Source organism: Hyla sarda, chromosome 8 (genome assembly GCF_029499605.1).
Source record: "Hyla sarda isolate aHylSar1 chromosome 8, aHylSar1.hap1, whole genome shotgun sequence".
Taxonomy (NCBI): domain Eukaryota; kingdom Metazoa; phylum Chordata; class Amphibia; order Anura; family Hylidae; genus Hyla; species Hyla sarda.
Genome location: NC_079196.1, coordinates 180858881 through 180878898, shown reverse-complemented (window position 1 = coordinate 180878898; position 20018 = coordinate 180858881). Strand labels below are relative to the sequence as shown.

At 43.8% G+C, this 20018-nt stretch overlaps 1 protein-coding gene and 1 pseudogene across 4 annotated transcripts in view; one reads left to right on the top strand and one right to left on the bottom strand.

Annotated features, from left to right (window-relative positions):
- Nucleotides 1-20018, bottom strand: part of XYLT1 (xylosyltransferase 1) — a 340609-nt gene that overhangs the window by 68361 nt on the left and 252230 nt on the right. The window lies entirely within an intron of this gene.
- Nucleotides 7714-7821, top strand: LOC130290009 (U2 spliceosomal RNA; annotated as a pseudogene).

Genomic DNA, 20018 nt, shown 5'->3' with positions numbered 1-20018 from the left:
TGTCTGAATACGTCCAAGAAAATTTAAAAAAGGGCTTTATCCGTAAATCCTCCTCTCCTGCCGGAGCCGGATTTTTCTTTGTGTCCAAAAAAGATGGCTCTCTACGTCCTTGCATTGACTACCGCGGTCTTAATAAAATCACGGTTAAGAACCGCTACCCCCTACCCCTCATCTCTGAACTCTTTGATCGTCTCCAAGGTGCCCATATTTTTACCAAACTGGACTTAAGAGGTGCTTATAATCTCATCCGCATCAGAGAGGGGGATGAATGGAAAACGGCATTTAACACCAGAGATGGACACTTTGAGTATCTGGTCATGCCCTTTGGTCTATGCAACGCCCCTGCCGTCTTCCAAGACTTTGTTAATGAAATTTTTCGTGATCTACTATACTCCTGTGTTGTTGTATATCTGGACGATATCCTGATTTTTTCTGCCAATCTTGAAGAACACCGCCAGCATGTCCGTATGGTTCTTCAGAGACTTCGTGATAATCAACTCTATGCCAAAATAGAGAAATGTCTGTTTGAATGCCAATCTCTTCCTTTTCTAGGATACTTGGTCTCTGGCCAGGGACTACAAATGGACCCAGATAAACTCTCTGCCGTCTTAGATTGGCCACGCCCCTCCGGACTCCGTGCCATCCAACGTTTTTTGGGGTTCGCCAATTATTACAGGCAATTTATTCCACATTTTTCTACCATTGTGGCTCCTATTGTGGCTTTAACAAAAAAAAATGCCGATCCCAAGTCTTGGCCTCCTCAAGCGGAAGACGCCTTTAAACGACTCAAGTCTGCCTTTTCTTCGGCTCCCGTGCTCTCCAGACCTGACCCATCTAAACCCTTCCTATTGGAGGTTGATGCCTCCTCAGTGGGAGCTGGAGCTGTCCTTCTACAAAAAAACTCTTCCGGGCATGCTGTTACTTGTGGTTTTTTTTCCAGGACCTTCTCTCCGGCGGAGAGGAACTACTCCATCGGGGATCGAGAGCTTCTAGCCATTAAATTAGCACTTGAGGAATGGAGGCATCTGCTGGAGGGATCAAGATTTCCAGTTATTATTTACACCGATCACAAGAACCTCTCCTACCTCCAGTCTGCCCAACGGCTGAATCCTCGTCAGGCCAGGTGGTCTCTGTTCTTTGCCCGATTTAATTTTGAAATTCACTTTCGGCCTGCTGATAAAAACATTAGGGCCGATGCTCTCTCTCGTTCCTCAGATGCCTCTGAAATTGAACTCTCTCCTCAACACATCATTCCTCCTGACTGCCTGATTTCCACTTCTCCAGCCTCCATCAGGCAAACTCCTCCAGGAAAGACCTTTGTTTCTCCACGCCAACGCCTTGGGATCCTCAAATGGGGTCACTCCTCCCATCTCGCAGGTCATGCGGGCATCAAGAAATCTGTGCAACTCATCTCTCGCTTCTATTGGTGGCCGACTCTAGAGACTGATGTGGTGGACTTTGTGCGAGCCTGCACTATCTGTGCCCGGGATAAGACTCCTCGCCAGAAGCCCGCTGGTTTTCTTCATCCTCTACCTGTCCCCGAACAACCTTGGTCTCTGATTGGCATGGATTTTATTACTGACTTACCCCCATCCCATGGCAACACTGTTATTTGGGTGGTCGTTGATCGATTCTCCAAAATGGCACATTTCATCCCTCTTCCTGGTCTTCCTTCAGCGCCTCAGTTGGCTAAACAATTTTTTGTACACATTTTTCGTCTTCACGGGTTGCCTACACAGATCGTCTCGGATAGAGGCGTCCAATTTGTGTCTAAATTTTGGAGGGCTCTCTGTAAACAACTCAAGATTAAATTAAATTTTTCTTCTGCATACCATCCTCAATCCAATGGACAAGTAGAGAGAATTAACCAGATCTTGGGTGACTATTTACGACATTTTGTTTCCTCCCGCCAGGATGACTGGGCAGATCTTCTACCTTGGGCCGAATTCTCGTATAATTTCAGAATCTCTGAATCTTCCTCCAAATCTCCGTTTTTCGTGGTGTACGGCCGTCACCCTCTTCCCCCCCTCCCTACCCCCTTGCCCTCTGGTCTGCCCGCTGTGGATGAAATTTCTCATGATCTTTCCACCATATGGAAAGAGACCCAAAATTCTCTCTTACAGGCTTCTTCTCGCATGAAGAGATTCGCAGATAAGAAAAGAAGAGCTCCTCCCATTTTTTCCCCTGGAGACAAGGTATGGCTCTCCGCTAAATATGTCCGTTTCCGTGTCCCGAGCTATAAGTTGGGACCACGCTATCTTGGTCCTTTTAAAGTTTTGTGTCAAATTAATCCTGTCTCTTACAAACTTCTTCTTCCTCCTTCTCTTCGTATCCCTAATGCCTTTCACGTCTCTCTTCTTAAACCTCTCATCCTCAACCGTTTTTCTCCTAAATCTGTTCCTCCCACTCCTGTTTCCGGCTCCTCGGACATCTTCTCTGTCAAAGAGATTTTGGCCTCTAAAAAGGTCAGGGGAAGAACTTTTTTTTTAGTGGATTGGGAGGGTTGTGGTCCAGAAGAGAGGTCCTGGGAACCTGAGGACAATATCCTGGACAAAAGTCTGATCCTCAGGTTCTCAGGCCCCAAGAAGAGGGGGAGACCCAAGGGGGGGGGTACTGTTACGCCGAGCGCTCCGGGTCCCCGCTCCTCCCCGGAGCGCTCGCTACACTTCCCTCACTGCAGCGCCCCGGTCGGTTCCACGGACCCGGGGCGCTGCGTTACCACCTCCGGCCGGGATGCGATTCGCGATGCGGGTAGCGCCCGCTCGCGATGCGCACCCCGGCTCCCGTACCTTACTCGCTCCCCGTCAGTTCTGTCCCGGCGCGCGCGGCCCCGCTCCCTAGGGCGCGCGCGCGCCGGGTCTTTGCGATTTAAAGGGCCACTGCACCGCTGATTGGTGCAGTGGTTCCAATTAGTGTTTACACCTGTGCACTTCCCTATATCACCTCACTTCCCCTTCACTCCCTCGCCGGATCTTGTTGCCCTAGTGCCAGTGAAAGCGTTCCTTGTGTGTTCCTTGCCTGTGATTCCAGACCTTCTGCCGTTGCCCCTGACTACGATCCTTGCTGCCTGCCCCGACCTTCTGCTACGTCCGACCTTGCTTCTGTCTACTCCCTTGTACCGCGCCTATCTTCAGCAGCCAGAGAGGTTGAGCCGTTGCTAGGGGATACGACCTGGTCACTACCGCCGCAGCAAGACCATCCCGCTTTGCGGCGGGCTCTGGTGAAAACCAGTAGTGACTTAGAACCGATCCTCTAGCACGGTCCACGCCAATCCCTCTCTGGCACAGAGGATCCACTACCTGCCAGCCGGCATCGTGACAGGGGATAAGTGTCTGATTGTGGTGGGGTCTGGCCGCTGGGACGCCGTTGCAATCTCCTGCATGGCACCCCAGCTCTCTCTGGGAACTAAACATATCAACCCCCGCACAAAGTGTCCGACACCCCCCTCCATGTATCTCTATGGGAGAGCCAGTGATGCATGAAAGCTGGAGTGATGGCCTCCGCTTCACACAGGGGTGGAGAGGCTTGGTTCCCAGGGAGAGCCGGGGTGGTCAGACTCCCTGCGATCAGGTGTTCCTGTTCTCGTTTAACTAAACTTTTGACATATCATAACATGACAGGTCCATCAGTTCTAGGAGGCAGCAGGGATCTGATCAATGAAGGATGAGTTTCCACCATCCTGGAGAACATCTTGCTTACCTCCTATGGTCTTAGGAGAACAATTATCCAATTAATTGCATTATCACAAGAAATATCTTACTTTGTTACAGAGAACTCCTAGTTGCTAAGCTTGTACTTCAATAAATCCTCCTAAACCTCCAGATGGATAAGGGACAATACCTGTTACCAAACATTAGGTCTGGCTTCTCCAAAAGAAATTAGAAATGGGTACTGTAGTTGAATAAGGCTACGTTCACACCACATTCGGGTGAACAATTATGGTGTACTGTAAGCTACAGGTATATATGCCAAGAGCCATAGGCCCCTATTGACCTAAAGTCTGAAATAATGTGTTTTTGGCTTTCATTGGGGGGTGGTATGTTTTAATAAACCTTTTTTCTTCTTACTATATAGAAACATGTTGCAGACTGCCCTTTCCTTTTTAATAGGCCACCACAAAAACATATACTTTATAGTATACTTTATGCACTATAGTCAATGGCCGATATATGGTTATTGTTATGCAGCGGCATTCATCAGGGGTATACGTTGGGGAATAGTCCTGACATAAACATATAGAATAAAAGTAGTGTGACCATAGCCTGAGCCTTTAAGTAAAGATTATCAAGGTGTTAACCAGAATCAGAATTTAGGGACCTGCATTCATTTTTGCCCTCCTCTTTGTCAAGACTAAATTATAGCATGCGCATTATAGCATGCGCATTTCCTATGAAAATGGTTAGGCCATAGTGTTGCCTACTGAAGTCAAGACATTCTTAAGGCATTGATGTACTAGAGATCCGACAATATGAGTATTTAGTCATGGGCTTTTCTTAACCCTTAGTAGATCCCCTATGCCTGTGTTAGTTAACTTAAAAGGTTCAATATAACACAGGCAGGCCAGGCCAGCACTGCACGGGTTAATGGCACAATAACTTATAAGCAATGAGGTAGTGTCAGACCTAATGCCTCATTATCACAGCCAGGACCATAAAAAGAAATGGGATATGCAGGGCCACTTGCTATGATGCTAATTGCTCTATAGTGAATTTGTATCCCCTTCCATACTGTTATGTGTGAAATGTAACACTGCATTTTATAGGGATGTGATGCTGGCACAGTGGTGTATACCCCTCAGCTGTTATTAAATCTTCTGGGGTTTTATAACAAATGGCTTCCGTGCTCGGCATATTTTATCATTATGTAACAATAATATCAATTTGCGGCACCACTGTATGAATCAGATGTTTCTTAGAAAGCAGAGTACAGTATTAGTCACACAATGATGGGAGAGAAGTGAAGAAAATATATCCCTCCATAAATATCCATATTCTCTGTTTCAATATTTTTTTTATTAAAGGGTAGCTCCCACCATCCTATTTTTTTTTTTTTGCTAGCCCGTTCCCTCCTCCCCCCCCCCCGCCCCGCATACCCTGTTCCCTCATTACACTTGCAGTTACTGCAGAGTCCGGCAGCGGGCGTGCAGGGACAGCGGCGGCAACGAGGCGGCGATGTGCGGGAGGAGTGGCCTCCTAGCCAGTGGCCGGGGAGCCAATGCGCTCGCTCCCGCCTGTCTGATTGACAGGCAGGGAGCGAGTGCAGCCTAACTGAAAAAGGACTGATTGCCACTCCAAAATCGGTCCTTTTTCAGTGGCCGGTTTTTAAATGTAAATTAAACCTTTTTAATGAAAAAAAAAATAATAAAAGTATATTAGAGATATGTTGTAGTACATAAGTACTACAACATATAAAAAAAAATTGGTGACAGTGCCCATTTAAAGTTTGAAATAGGTAACAGAGCCTTGACAGGTAAAACAAGGTTAGCTCCCAGAGTCAATACGCAGATCGATCCAGGTGAGCAAACATAAATGGTACACAATACAAGCAGTGTCATAAATCTGTGCCATAGCTATTGGATATATGATGTAGACAACAATTTTTGGTTTAAGTGGAAGTAACAAATATAAAATTGTCAAATAACCAATTGACATAACAAATGAATACAAAGGTAGAGTAGAGGAAGGAATGGGAATGGAAGGAAAGGAAGGGAAAGGAAGGGTAGTTATGTAACAGCTGAAAATAATGTGTTTGCCAGTATAAAGTGGTCATGTAATTAGGCAGAAGATGGTTAATAGGGTACCATAGAATAAACCACCAAGACATATCAACTACTTATACTATTCACAATTATGGCTGAAAAGAAGCATATTTTGGAGCATAACCAAGGCTGCCACATCTTATGAACGGATGAAATGTTACCCGTATTGAATGAAACTTCCCTCTCGCAATTATAGGATTGTCGCAACAAGGTGTGGAGTTCAGATACTTTAGGGGAAATGTTCGCTTTCCAATACCGGGTGATAATCAATTTAGCTAAGATTAATATTTTACTTAAGATGCTTTTGTATGGGAATGGAACAGATTCAATGTCTAGTAACAACAATGCTAGGGACGGTGTTAGAGTGATGTGGCAACCTAGGATCATCCCCACTATTTGTTCTACATCCTTCCAATATTGGATTATCTTAGGATAAAACCATAATGTGTGTAAAAATGTGCGTTTGTGGCCACAAGACCTCCAACACATAGGAGAAAAATCAGGATATATTTTCTGTAATCTCTCTGGTGTGAGGTACCACCTAAATCTTGATTTTACAGCTGCCTCTAAATGTGTAATGCAAGGTAATGCTCTATGAGCACATCTGCATGCTTGTGACCATTCTGTATCAGAGATGGAACGGGAAAGATCTTTTTCCCAGGTTCTGAAAGGTGCATAACTGGAGAGTGGTTTAGCTGATGTCATGGAAAGAACGTAAGCCCTTCATGTGTAAAGGTAACAGGTGATATAGATCAGAATTATATGACCATGCATTATGTTCCTTCAAATGTAAAAAATTTCTAATCTGTAGGAACTTAAAGTGTCTTGGAGAGATGTTATATCTATTGGAAAGAGTAGCAAATGTACCCAGGGTAATATTATCATATAATAATGAAACAAGTTGTAGGCCACCATCTATCCAGTCCGTCAGGTCGAGCTTAGGGATAGCTATTGATAGGATGGACAAAGGAGTATTTGCAGGATAGGTAATCTGTGTTTTGCCAGAGTGACGATGTAGGATAGACCAACAGTGTAAGCCCAATAAGGTCAGAGGGGAAAGTTTGTGTGGAAGTTTAATGTCCCACGCTTGTAGAAACAATAGGGCTTTTAAATCTGCAGGTTTACTAAAGTAAGACTCTATAAGGAGCCAAGGAGATTGAGGGTTAGGAAACCAATACGACTTGATTTGAGCAACCAGTGTGGCCACATAATAATGATGAAGGTTGGGTAATCCTACTCTACCTCTGTCCCTATGTTTGGATAACAGTGCAGCTGAGACTCTTTTTCTACCTCCCTTCCACACAAACTTGGATAACATCAATGTTAAGTTATTAAAAAAGGAGAGAGGGAGGGATATGGAAAGGGTACGATATAAATAAAGGAGCTTTGGAAGAACTAGCATTTTAAATGCCGCAATCCTTCCCAGCCATGAGATTTCATTTTCGCCTAATTGCTCTAAGTCTTCCCTAAAGGACTTAGCGAATGTGCCATAGTTATGATCATATAATTTAGATACAGACTGAGTAACCTGGATTTCCAGATAGGTAATGCTATCTTTCCTCCAGTCTAGGGGGAAGCGTGATTTAAGAATGTCTGAAATACTGGAATGTAGGCATACGGGCAAAACTTGTGACTTTTGAGTATTTAGCTTATAGTAAGATACTTTACTATAGCGGTCAATCACAGCATAGGCCGCCGCGAGGGACTGCTCTGGCTCCACCATAGTTAAAATCACATCGTCAGCATATATGGAAATAAGATGCGAGTGGTCTCCTATGTTCACACCCTTAATCGAGTGTTCTGCTTTAAGAGCTAGTGCCAGTGGCACTATGCAAAGGATGAGTATCAGTGGAGAGAGAGGGCAGCCCTGGCGTGTCCCATTACTTATCGAGAATCCCTCAGATATTATACCATTAGTGAAAACTTTGGCCTTAGGATTAGAGTAGAGAGCCATTATCGCTTCTCAGCCTTTTGGCTAAGATCAAGTGTAGTATCTGTTCTTATCAGTTTCATACTAGGAGAAGTCCCACCGGTGTGGGGCTGGTGGGGGATGGGTGCTGCATGGAGGGGGCAGGTGTACCGGGGCGTTCCGGGGCTGGTTCTGAGGAATCAGCTCGATGGCTGCCCTAATGTGACCTGTTTCCTCCGGGTCTCACCATGAGGTAGAGGGGTTTAGAGCCGAGGTACTTCTGTGCCTCGGGGAGTGGTGACCCTGAGGTGCCGAAACTCACTGGGTGTTGAAAGAACTGCACCATTACTCTTCACCTTTGGCACTCACCTTTAGATCACGGCCTTCTGGCTAGGATCCGGGAAATATTTATAGATCCGACTGGATGACCGGGCAGTATATCTGCACTTATCCACTTATTTATTTTTTTGTGTTTTGTCACTGTGCCACTTTTACATGTTGTTTTGTACACAGGATTGGCAGGATGCGGTAGCCCTTCTGGGTGTCCCTCCTGGTGGTCTAGGGGAGGTGTGTGTGGCCATTAGGTTCCTCACCTCCCTGCAACCCCTGGGCATCTTGGCTTTGGTCAAGATGCCATTAGTATACGGCTCCTCGGCTGATACCTTGATTAAGGCCTAGCTTGAAGCCAGGTGCATTTTCGGCCCCTTAGTAGCTTCGGCGAAAAGGGGCATCGAACCTGGATACTTGCAGGTGCCTTTTGTTCCGGAGGTGAAGGGTAGGTTTGGTAGTGTTACACGTTTGCACTTTTTCTTGCACTTTGGGTGATAGAGAGCACTTGCCTCGGCTCTTAAAAAAAATAAAAAATAAAAGAGAGCCATTATGGCTTGTAAAATGGGTCCTGAAAAGCCCATTGCCCTGACCTGAGCACCGAAAAAAAGCAAAAGACCAATTAATGCCACCGAAGAACTTCTCGGCATCCAGGGTAAGCAATATAGAAGGCAGCTTATGGGAGTCCAGGTGATGAATGATGTTGACTATCCGTCTGGTATTTTCATATGCCTGACGTCCCCTCACAAAGCCCACTTGGTCGACTGAGACTAGGTGTGGTAGCAATGGGGCTAAGCGATCTGCCAGTACTGAGGCATCTACAAGGAGAAGTGATATGGGCCTAAAGTTACTTGGGCGATCCGGTGGTTTGCCCGGTTTAGGGAGGGTCACAATTAGCGCTTCTAAATTTTCTCTAGGCAAGGAGCCAGACTGCATGGCTTCATTAAAGAAAGCTACAGCATGTGGAGTCAGTTTGTGGGAGAATAATGTATAATAACAGGACGTAAGCCCATCCGGGCCAGGGGACTTACCGAAGGGTGGTTTTTTTTATTATTTTGGAAACTTCTACGTGCGTAATGGGGGAGTTGAGGAGAAATATTTGGTCCTGTGTCTAGGAAGGGAAGTTAAGACCTTGAAGAAAAGATGTGATATCTGGGTCAAAGGGTTGGGGAGTGAGAGGGTCTTGGGACAGGTTATACAAGTTAGCATAGTATTCCATAAAACACTGAGCAATCACCTTTGGAGTATATATAATTTATGAGAAGATAGAGCATCCCATACATAAGCTATTCTAGATTTAGTGTGTTTAGCTTTCAACCTATTGGCAAGCATGTTTCCTGCTTTGTTATCAAAGGCATAGAACTGTAAACGTAATTTTTGTATTTTTCATAGCCATCATAAAATAGCGAGTGATTGTCATTACTGATAGACTTAAGCTTGGAGGCCAGAGCATCAGTAGGGGAATGTTTATTCAGATCCTCCAACTTTTTATGTTCTGCCAGTAGGTTATTTAATTTTAAAGGGGTACGCCTCTGCTCAGCATTTGGAACAAACTGTTCCAAACGCTGGAGTCGGGAGCTTGTAAAGTCATAGCTCCTCCCCCTCATGACGTCACACCCCTCCACAATAATGTAAGTCTCCCATAGACTTGCATTGAGGGGGTAGGGCATGATGTCATGATGGGGTGGGGCTATGATGTCACGAGCTTCCGGCTCCAGCGTTCGGAACAGTTTGTTCCAAACTCTGAGCAGCGGAGTACCCCTTTAAATACCTTTCCTTTTTAACCATATGTCCTAGCTTAATAAAGGACCCACGCATAACCGCTCCAAACGGTACTGCCAGTGACATCAGGAGTAGCATTAAAGGAAAAATATTGGGAGAGATCTTTCGACAAGAGCTCTTTATATGTAGGATGGTATAATAGGAAATCATTACAGCGCCATAAAAAAGTAGGTGAAGTCACATTCTTTTCAGTGATAGTTAGTGTAATAGGAGTGTGATCAGACCATTCAAAGGCCTCAATGGTGGAGAATTTGAGTACATCTAACAAAGATCTGTCAACTAAAAAGAGGTCTATTCTAGAATAGCTGTTGGTCGGCATAGAATAATATGAAAAGTTCCTCTCATTTATGTGTAATATGCACCAGGCATCATAGACTTCTTCACTGTGTTATAATGATTGAAGGGAAAAGGGATGGTTTCTCGCAGATGAAGAAATGTCTATCTCCAAATCTGGGACGACATTAAAGTCGCCCGCGAGCAACAGATGTCCGTTTATGTGTATTAATAATACGGAACAGTTTCCGTAGGAAGTAAAGTTGTCCCTTGTTTGGGGCATATACTGTACTGACAAAATAGTATAAGCCACATTGTTGAGTGTACATATTAAGAGTACAAATCTACCATGAGGGTCAGAACATTCATACAAAGGTTGAAATGTGACCATATTACGTATAGCTATCATGACACCTCTGGACTTGCCAACAAAATGAGAGTGGTACGTGTGAGGAAAACACCCATGTTTAACATGAAAGGCATCTTTCTCGAGTAGATGCGTTTCCTGCCCACAGAGCACATCACATGCCAAATTTTTTGCTTCAGACCATAAATAAGAACGCTCCTGCGGTAAGTTCAATCCGTTGACATTAATAGATCCGACCCTGATAGTCATGGAAAGTCCAATAAGTGTTCATACAGGTCTTCTGTCTGCAAGTCATCTGGTGCAAGAAGCTGCAGCAGGAGCACAGGAAGATTCAATGTTTTTTGATACTTAAAGGAAAGGGAAGAACAAAGGGGGAGACAAACAAGGGAAGGATAGGGGAAACATGTTGAGCAGAACATGAAGGACTGAGAAAGTTCAGAACAAGGAGATGAACAATCTTCGTCATCTTGCTTGGGGGGGGGGGGGGGACAGGTCACTGCAGGCAGAGCAGGATAGACGGCACAAACTCATTGTACGCAGCTTCAATGGTAGCCTTTACATGACTTCTCTACCATTCTCCAATCAGGAAGCGTTTTTTCAAGAGAGGATGTAGACTAATTTTGAATGATCACATTGATGCCCCATGTCTTCAGCTGTTTTAGTCATTCTTCAAAGGTAGGAATTTTGTTGTTGAGGTGGACTAGAAGGCAGGTGGGGTAACGCCATTTGTAGAGAATGTGTCTGTCACAGAGAGCAGCTGTAATTGGGGCCAATTGTCGTCTCAGTTGCGAAGTGCTTCTTTGACATGGAAAAAATGCACTCTGGCCAGCACATCCCTTGGATTATCATCTGCCAAGTGAGTTGGATGTGGGACTCTGTGAGGCCTAACTAGGAGTGTATCTTGAGGTGTGGCATCAAGTAGCAGCATTGCTATGAAGGTATTTAGATAGGTAGATCTTTCTTTGGTAGATATTGATTCCGGTATACCTCTAAATTTAACATTGTTTCTGCGTGACTCATGTTCAATATCCGCCACTTTTGCTCTCAGAGCGGTCACGTCAGATTCCAGCTCATAGTGGGCATCAATAAGGTCATTATGGGATTTAACTAGCACTGTTAGCTCAGATTCAGAGTGGTTAACTCTTGTTTCTTCCTCCATAATGGCAGAGTGAATAGGTTGCTGAGTTTGGAGGAGATTGTTAGAGATGGAAGTATTAAGCAGCAATAGCATGAGCTTCAATGAAACTTCAGTGACCGCAACATCAGATACAGGCACTGAATTAAAGAAATCCTCACTTGCTATCTGGAAGGCCTCAGCCAGTAGGTTAGCCATATTAGCCATATCCTCAGGGTTTTCCAAGCAAGGCCTTTGCTTAAGAGGATTGTTGGAGGCAGAGGACGGGGAGGAAGGGGCTGAGGCGCCATGTTGGCCCAAAGAGACACTGTGAGATGTCGGGCTTCCTCTTTGGGTGAGAGCCGAAGCTGAACGGCTCTCTGTTGCAGATTCCACAGCCGGAGGCAGAGATAAGCTGCGTCTAGTATGTTCAGCAATATAGGGACAGTCTGTTTGATCACTATAGTCTCTTATCACACAGGCATTGCGGGGAGACGCGGCGGCGCCATCTTGAGACACACGGCTGGCTGGTGGCACATAGAAATCTGTTAGTTTCTTTGGCTTGTGATTAGATTTACCCTTCCTCCGAGTAGTCAAGATGAGCAGGAGAGGTTTACAAAGTCTCCGATATAAATTTGAAGGAGGTTTCACAGTCGGGCAAGGCTATTGTCGCTGTGTAGTGTCCTTAGCTGCAGGAGCTCTGAGTTCAGGCGGCCATCTCACTCTGCAGCCAAGCAACGCCCCTCAAATATCCCCATTCTCATTTTATCAATCCAATCTTGCCATCTTGTATATCAACTTAGATTTTTAAATATTTTTTTTTACATTTTCTTTCTATATATACCTAGTTTTGTATAAAACTTTTTTTTGTTAAACTTTAAACTGTATGAGTACAGAACATTAGGCTAAGTTCATATCTGCGTTAACGGCTTTTCAGGGCCCCCATCGCTGATTCTGATCAAATAACTAGACAATAAAAACACAGCACTATTTTTCGTCCAGGTAAAATCCAGTGAAAAGACAGACCACATTAAAATCAATGTCAGTCAATATCAAGTGTGTCAGGCCATTTTTTTTCTTAGTTATTTTGTCACTTTACTTGTGTCCACCCATTGAACCATCATTCTGAAAAGCTGATGAATTCCATTAGGCAAATGGGGGCGTTCGGAGCACTGAGGGCATTATTTGGCAATGCTAAGTGCACCGCTACGCCCAGTAGTTCAATTCTGCAAGCATGACTCCTTGTGTATTTTATGAACCTCCCCTGCAGTGATGTAGCTACATCCAGTGCTGAGATTTCCCACTTGCACAGTAACAATGCCCTACCACCGCCTTTGTTGTTACTGCGCACGCGCGAGTTGGGTTTAGCTATGACCCTGGAGGTGAGGTCATGACTATACATAAGGAGGTGTTCTTGCTGGAGCTAGCCATGAACTTAAGGGCTAAATAATGTCCATTGTGCACTGAACTCCCTAATTTGCATAGTTACGGTATATTAATCAGTTTTGCACAGTAATGGCGCAACAGGCGCACATAAGAAAAAATAGCACGAGCATCAGTATGAGGAGCGCTATCGGTATGAGGAGCAGATTAGTATTTACTAACCTGCTGTCAGTTTTCCTTTAATAACTGAGGGTCAATGTGTATAATAAAGCTGCATAGCTTTATACGGTGATTACTTTAATGCCACATCAATATGGAGCCTGCGTGGCCTTTAATATCTGCTAGAAATGTTGCCTCTCTACACATTGATACACATCTAGCGGAAAGAAAGGAGCGCTAATTGGACTGACTTTTAACTGCAGATAATGCATTAAATATTGTACACTCAGGAATCATTCTAGTCATAATTAAACTTAATTACATATAATTTGATATTCACAATAAACGCAGATGTTACATAAATGAGAAAGCTCTGCCATATAGCAGCCAAGGCTTCCTGTCCGGTTCAATGTGCTAGCACCATATATAGAACCGCATGAAGGTGTTTACTCACATGGGGCTAATGCTGGGGAAAACAGGAGTACAAGTGATTTCTAAATTGCCCAATGTTCACTGTACAGCAAATAAGTTTATTATACTCAGTGGATATGAGCAGATCAATACCATTCAAGAACAGATTCACCGGATACTGGTGTATATTGGTCAAACTGGTTTTCAAGGATAGGTACATGGCAAATTGATAGGCACATATCTTGGACAGCATCATGCATAGTCCCCATGGCACTGTCCCTGCTAAGCTAAGCTTTCTAAATAGAAAAAGAAAAGACCAGGGTGCGCCCATTGTGAGGGCTGCTATGGAATACTGTAAGACTATTAGACAGCTGGGCTGCTTACCCTTAGGTGTTGCGCTTAGAGCACAACACCTACAGTAGCATGTGGACAATGAAGAGTCGCCCCAGGGTGATTCCAAATCAACGGCAGTCAATCCAGCTAGTAGATATGAAGATGAAAAATTGTAAATAGGTTCTCTGGATAAAGGTGCTTCTCCCGGATGTGGTAATAGATTTTATTTGGTAAAGCAACGAGTTTCGATCCTGGACTAGGATCTTCATCATGTCTCACGAAGATCCTAGTCCAAGATCGAAACGTGTTGCTTTACCAAATAAAATATATTCACTTACCACATCTTAGAGAAGCGCCTTTATCCAGGGAACCTATTTCCAATTTTTACTCTCCAAACTCTAAACTTTCTTGAAATGACAGAAAAAATTTTGCATTCTGAATATTATACTTGTACTTTATAGCTGCTACTAAGCTCTTTGATCCCTTTAGTATGATCTTCCTTATGGAAGGGTGCCTAGAGGAACACTGCTTTTAGGGAAAAATGCCTACCAAATACCTCATCTGAACCAAGGAAAGGAAGAATGGCTATAGTGTCTTCATCACATGTAGGGTGGAGGACCTCATGGAATTGGTTAGAAAAAAATAACTTGTGTGAATGATTTGAAGGCAGACATACAGCATAGGTCCGCCAATGCTACTGTATGTTTGCCATATTATGATCTGTATAACATGGATCCACAATACTAATTTTAGTCCAGTCATAAGATATTTAGGGATGTGGAATTCCTATCGCCCGATGCCTGGGACATGCAGTTCCGTGCACCTGGCAGGTGAATTTTTCCGGCCCTTAGCCTGGCTTCGGGCAAGCAGGGCTGGACCTGACAAGCGCGGCGGTACTCAGCAGTCTGTATGGAGGGGGCTCCCAACTTCTGCCTGCTCCATACTCTACAGCCTCCGGCTGTTCTCAGTAGCCGGGGGCGCCGCTATTAGCCAGCATGCGGCGATCGCGGCGGCTTGCTATTAACCCTTTCGATTTAGACAGCAGCGTCTAAAGGGACATGTGAATGCTCCCTGGTGGACTAGTGGGGTGGATCGCCCCCCAGCAGCGCGATAGCGAGGGGACGATCCACTATAGAGGTAGCCAGAGGGCTTACCTCTGTTCCCTGCTGTCCCGTGGCTCTGTCATTGATAAAGCCTGGCTGGACTAGGATCTATCAATGGATCACAGAGCACACAGATCAATGGAGTTCAATAGAATTCTATTGATCTGTATGAGGAATCTAATGATTCCTCCTAAAAGTCTAATAAACTGTAAAAAAAAAAAGTTTTAATAAAAGTTTAAAAGACACACATTAACCCCTTCCATGTTAAAAGTTCAAATCACCCCCTTTTCCTATATAAAAACATGTAAACATAATAATATTTAGTATCGCTGTGTGCATAATTGTATGAACTATTAAAATATAACATTATGTATCCCATACGGTCAATGATGTAAATGTAAAAAAATATCCCAGAAAAAAAGTTAAAAAGTGATTAAAAAGTCAGATCAATACCAAAATGGTACTGATACAAAATACAGATAAAATTAGCTCTCATACAGCCTGGTATGCGGAAAAAATGTTTTTTAAAAAGCTACAGGTGTCAAAAAATGGCAATTAAAAAAATTCGAAAAAGTTCAGAAATTTTTTTCTATTTTTTTTAAAACATGAATTTCTTTCAATTTTTTAAAACATGACGGAAAGTATACAAATCTGGTATTGCTGTAATCAGGTGACCTAAAGCATCAAAATAACATGTTAGCTTAAGCACAAGGTAAATGGCGTAGAAAAGAAAACCACCAAATTTGTTAAATTATCTTTTGCTAATTCAATTTCACTTCACCGATTATATATATATATATATACCAAAAAACAAAGAGAGCGGCACTCCAAGTACGTGTAACCCCGTGCGGGTGTATTTATTCACACATCTGTAGAAAAGCGCAACGTTTCGGCTCCTCAATAGAGCCTTTCTCAAGCACAAGCACAAGTGAAATGCACAATGTATTTATAGGCCCCTCAATTAACACACATTGATGAGGGGGGGGGGGGGGTGTCAAAAACTGTCACAATCCCGTGACGTCATATAATAAACAGTGATAAAACAATCTCACTCACAGTGATCTATTAGTATATAAAGATACATATACAGCAAAAGCATCTTTCAATAATTATATAGTGCAAAACCCCACTTGAAAGTGACAAGTTATAATACTTCCAGTGTCCGATTGTGTACCTATATTCATGATCTCCGGTGTAGTGGGCGGTCATCAGCTGTTGCTGGCTGCGTCACTCCTCCAATAGCGCATGGTTGTTCACTCCGCTCCCTCCGTTTGTAAACAAACTAAATGTGCAAGTCCCGGATCACAACTTCCGGCCATACCGAAAGTCGTCAGTCCGCGTCATCAGCCAACCCACATCACTGGGTCAAAAAATTCGTCACAGTCCTGTATCCGGGCCACGCCTCCTTGTGCTTGCTCATTGGAATTCAAGGTGTCACAGGCTGCCATGTTACAAATGGGCAATCCTGCCCACATGGTACCCCCCTCGTCTTTTTCTTTTTTCTTTTTTCAGGAGAAGAGATACCTGGCCATATATCACTGAACGGTCGGCTAATAGATAATGTACCAAATAAACTCCAAGTAACTATAGCCTAATCTACTTAAATATGTAAAATTAATTATGGACAGATTAACATAGACCATTTTGCATGTCTGTAAAAGCACAAGGGTGACCGCTCACCAGGTCCCGCTACCTCTTGCAATGGTTCCACTGATTGTGGGCGATGTCAATTCTTCTCGTCCTGCATTTGTGGAAGGGACCTAAAGAGGGACTTATACCTTGACGACCCCTTACGGGGTTCTTAAGGTGATCCCCTGCTGTCCTCAAACCATCAGGTATGGGCCTCTAAGGTAGAGCTTAAATTCCATCACCCAATATCCAGGCCTGTCTTGTCAGTCTGTCCTTCAAAACATAAATCCTGACCGTTTTTGAAAAAATCACTATCATCCCTTCTCCTGAAAAAAAGGGGGAAAAGCACAGAAATGATACAGGGGGAAGAGAAAAACTTATACTCATAGTGGTGGCTGTTGTTCAAAAAATGGGGGATGATCGCAGTCTTCGCCTCAGTTGACCGACTCGCTCATCTTCAACCGGATCTCATGTTACGTGTCTGCAAGTGAAAAAAATTGTGTAAGTATACATAAGTTTAAATTTAAAATATAACTGTACTGGTATTTAATACCTCCTAATACAAAAGAACATGCTACTACCAATAAGCCGACAAGGTAAATCCTAGTGTGAAAGGGGAGTCAAATCCCCGAGTACGTCTCCAACTTGCATGCCTTAAAAGAACACCCTGACTGGAAAGTCAACATTTAATCCTTTAGGGCTTAAGGTATCTAATTTATGGATCCATATAATTTCTTTCTGCTTCAGTGACCTGGTTCTGTCCCCCCCTCTCTTAGGAACTGGGACATGTTCCAGGACACTGAATCTGAGGTCACTGATCTTGTGACCATACTCCAGAAAATGACGAGGTATTGGTAGTTCTACTTTCTTGGTCCTAATGGAAGACTTATGATTATTCAACCTAATTCTAACTTCATTTGTTGTCTCGCCGACATATAAAAGGTTACAGGGGCAACAGATCACATAAATTGCAAAGTCCGTGATCTGTTGCCCCTGTAACCTTTTATATGTCGGCGAGACAACAAATTAAGTGAGAATTAGGTTGAATAATCATAAGTCTTCCATTAGGACCAAGAAAGTAGAACTACCAATACCTCGTCATTTTCTGGAGTATGGTCACAAGATCAGTGACCTCAGATTCAGTGTCCTGGAACATGTCCCAGTTCCTAAGAGAGGGGGGGACAGAACCAGGTCACTGAAGCAGAAAGAAATTATATGGATCCATAAATTAGATACCTTAAGCCCTAAAGGTTTAAATGTTGACTTTCCAGTCAGGGTGTTCTTTTAAGGCATGCAAGTTGGAGACGTACTCTGGGATTTGACTCCCCTTTCACACTAGGATTTACCTTGTCGGCTTATTGGTAGTAGCATGTTCTTTTGTATTAGGAGGTATTAAATACCAGTACAGTTATATTTTAAATTTAAACTTATGTATACTTACACAAATTTTTGCACTTGCAGACATGTAACATGAGATCCGGTTGAAGATGGGCGAGTCGGTCAACTGAGGCGAAGACTGTGATCATCCCCCATTTTTTGAACAACAGCCACCACTATGAGTATAAGTTTTTCTCTTCCCCCTGTATCATTTCTGTGCTTTTCCCCCTTTTTTTCAGGAGAAGGGATGATAGTGATTTTTTCAAAAACGGTCAGGATTTATGTTTTGAAGGACAGACTGACAAGACAGGCCTGGATATTGGGTGATGGAATTTAAGCTCTACCTTAGAGACCCATACCTGATGGTTTGAGGACAGCAGGGGATCACCTTAAGAACCCCGTAAGGGGTCGGCAAGATATAAGTCCCTCTTTAGGTCCCTTCCACAAATGCAGGACGAGAAGAATTGACATTGTCCACAATCAGTGGAACCATTGCAAGAGGTAGCGGGACCTGGTGAGCGGTCACCCTTGTGCTTTTACAGACATGCAAAATGGTCTATGTTAATCTGTCCATAATTAATTTTACATATTTAAGTAGATTAGGCTATAGTTACTTGGAGTTTATTTGGTACATTATCTATTAGCCGACCGTTCAGTGATATATGGCCAGGTATCTCTTCTCCTGAAAAAAGAAAAAGACGAGGGGGGTACCATGTGGGCAGGATTGCCCATTTGTAACATGGCAGCCTGTGACACCTTGAATTCCAATGAGCAAGCGCAAGGAGGCGTGGCCCGGATACAGGACTGTGACAAATTTTTTGACCCAGTGATGTGGGTTGGCTGATGACGCGGACTGACGACTTTCGGTATGGCCGGAAGTTGTGATCCGGGACTTGCGCATTTAGTTTGTTTACAAACGGAGGGAGCGGAGTGAACAACCATGCGCTATTGGAGGAGTGACGCAGCCAGCAACAGCTGATGACCGCCCACTACACCGGAGATCATGAATATAGGTACACAATCGGACACTGGAAGTATTATAACTTGTCACTTTCAAGTGGGGTTTTGCACTATATAATTATTGAAAGATGCTTTTGCTGTATATGTATCTTTATATACTAATAGATCACTGTGAGTGAGATTGTTTTATCACTGTTTATTATATGACGTCACGGGATTGTGACAGTTTTTGACACCTCCCCCTCATCAATGTGTGTTAATTGAGGGGCCTATAAATATATTGTGCATTTCACTTGTGCTTGTGCTTGAGAAAGGCTCTATTGAGGAGCCGAAACGTTGCGCTTTTCTACAGATGTGTGAATAAATACACCCGCACGGGGTTACACGTACTTGGAGTGCCGCTCTCTTTGTTTTTTGGTGAATTACTTGGGGCCTGAGTCGGACCCTGGAGCTGAGCACCCAACAGGATCTGGAATCCTTGGCAATAGCCACGCATGGTGCTTCTTCATTTGGATTGTTTCTTCTATATATATATATATATATATATATATATATATATATATATACACACAGTGGTCCCTCAACATACGATGGTAATTCGTTCCAAAAAAACCATTGTTTCTCGAATCCATCGTATGTTTAGGGATTCGTGCAATGTAAAAAGTGCATTTAATACTCACTTGTCCCCGCCGCTCCAGACCGCGTCCTCACCGCTCCCGATGCTGTCCCAGGGGCACCCGATGCTGTCCCGCTGCTCCGGCGTCTTCTTCGGGATCCTCAGGCGTCTTCCGCATCTTCTCCGGTGTCCGGGCCTCGCTTTTTGGTGACGTTATTACGTTGGTGCGCCGGGACGGCGTGCGCAGCGACGTAAGTGAAACTGTCTGGGATGTTTAAACTGGTATCCGACAGCAGCTTAAGCATTCTGCGCTGCCGGATAGCAGTTAATGCGATGGCCACAACATATAAAAGCATCGTATGTCGATGCTGACATCGACATGCGATGGCCTCTGAGAGGCCATCGTATGTCGATTTGATCATATGTCGGGGCCATCGCATGTCGGGGGGTTACTGTATATATATACATATATATATATATATATATATATATATATATATATATAATTTTTTTTGTT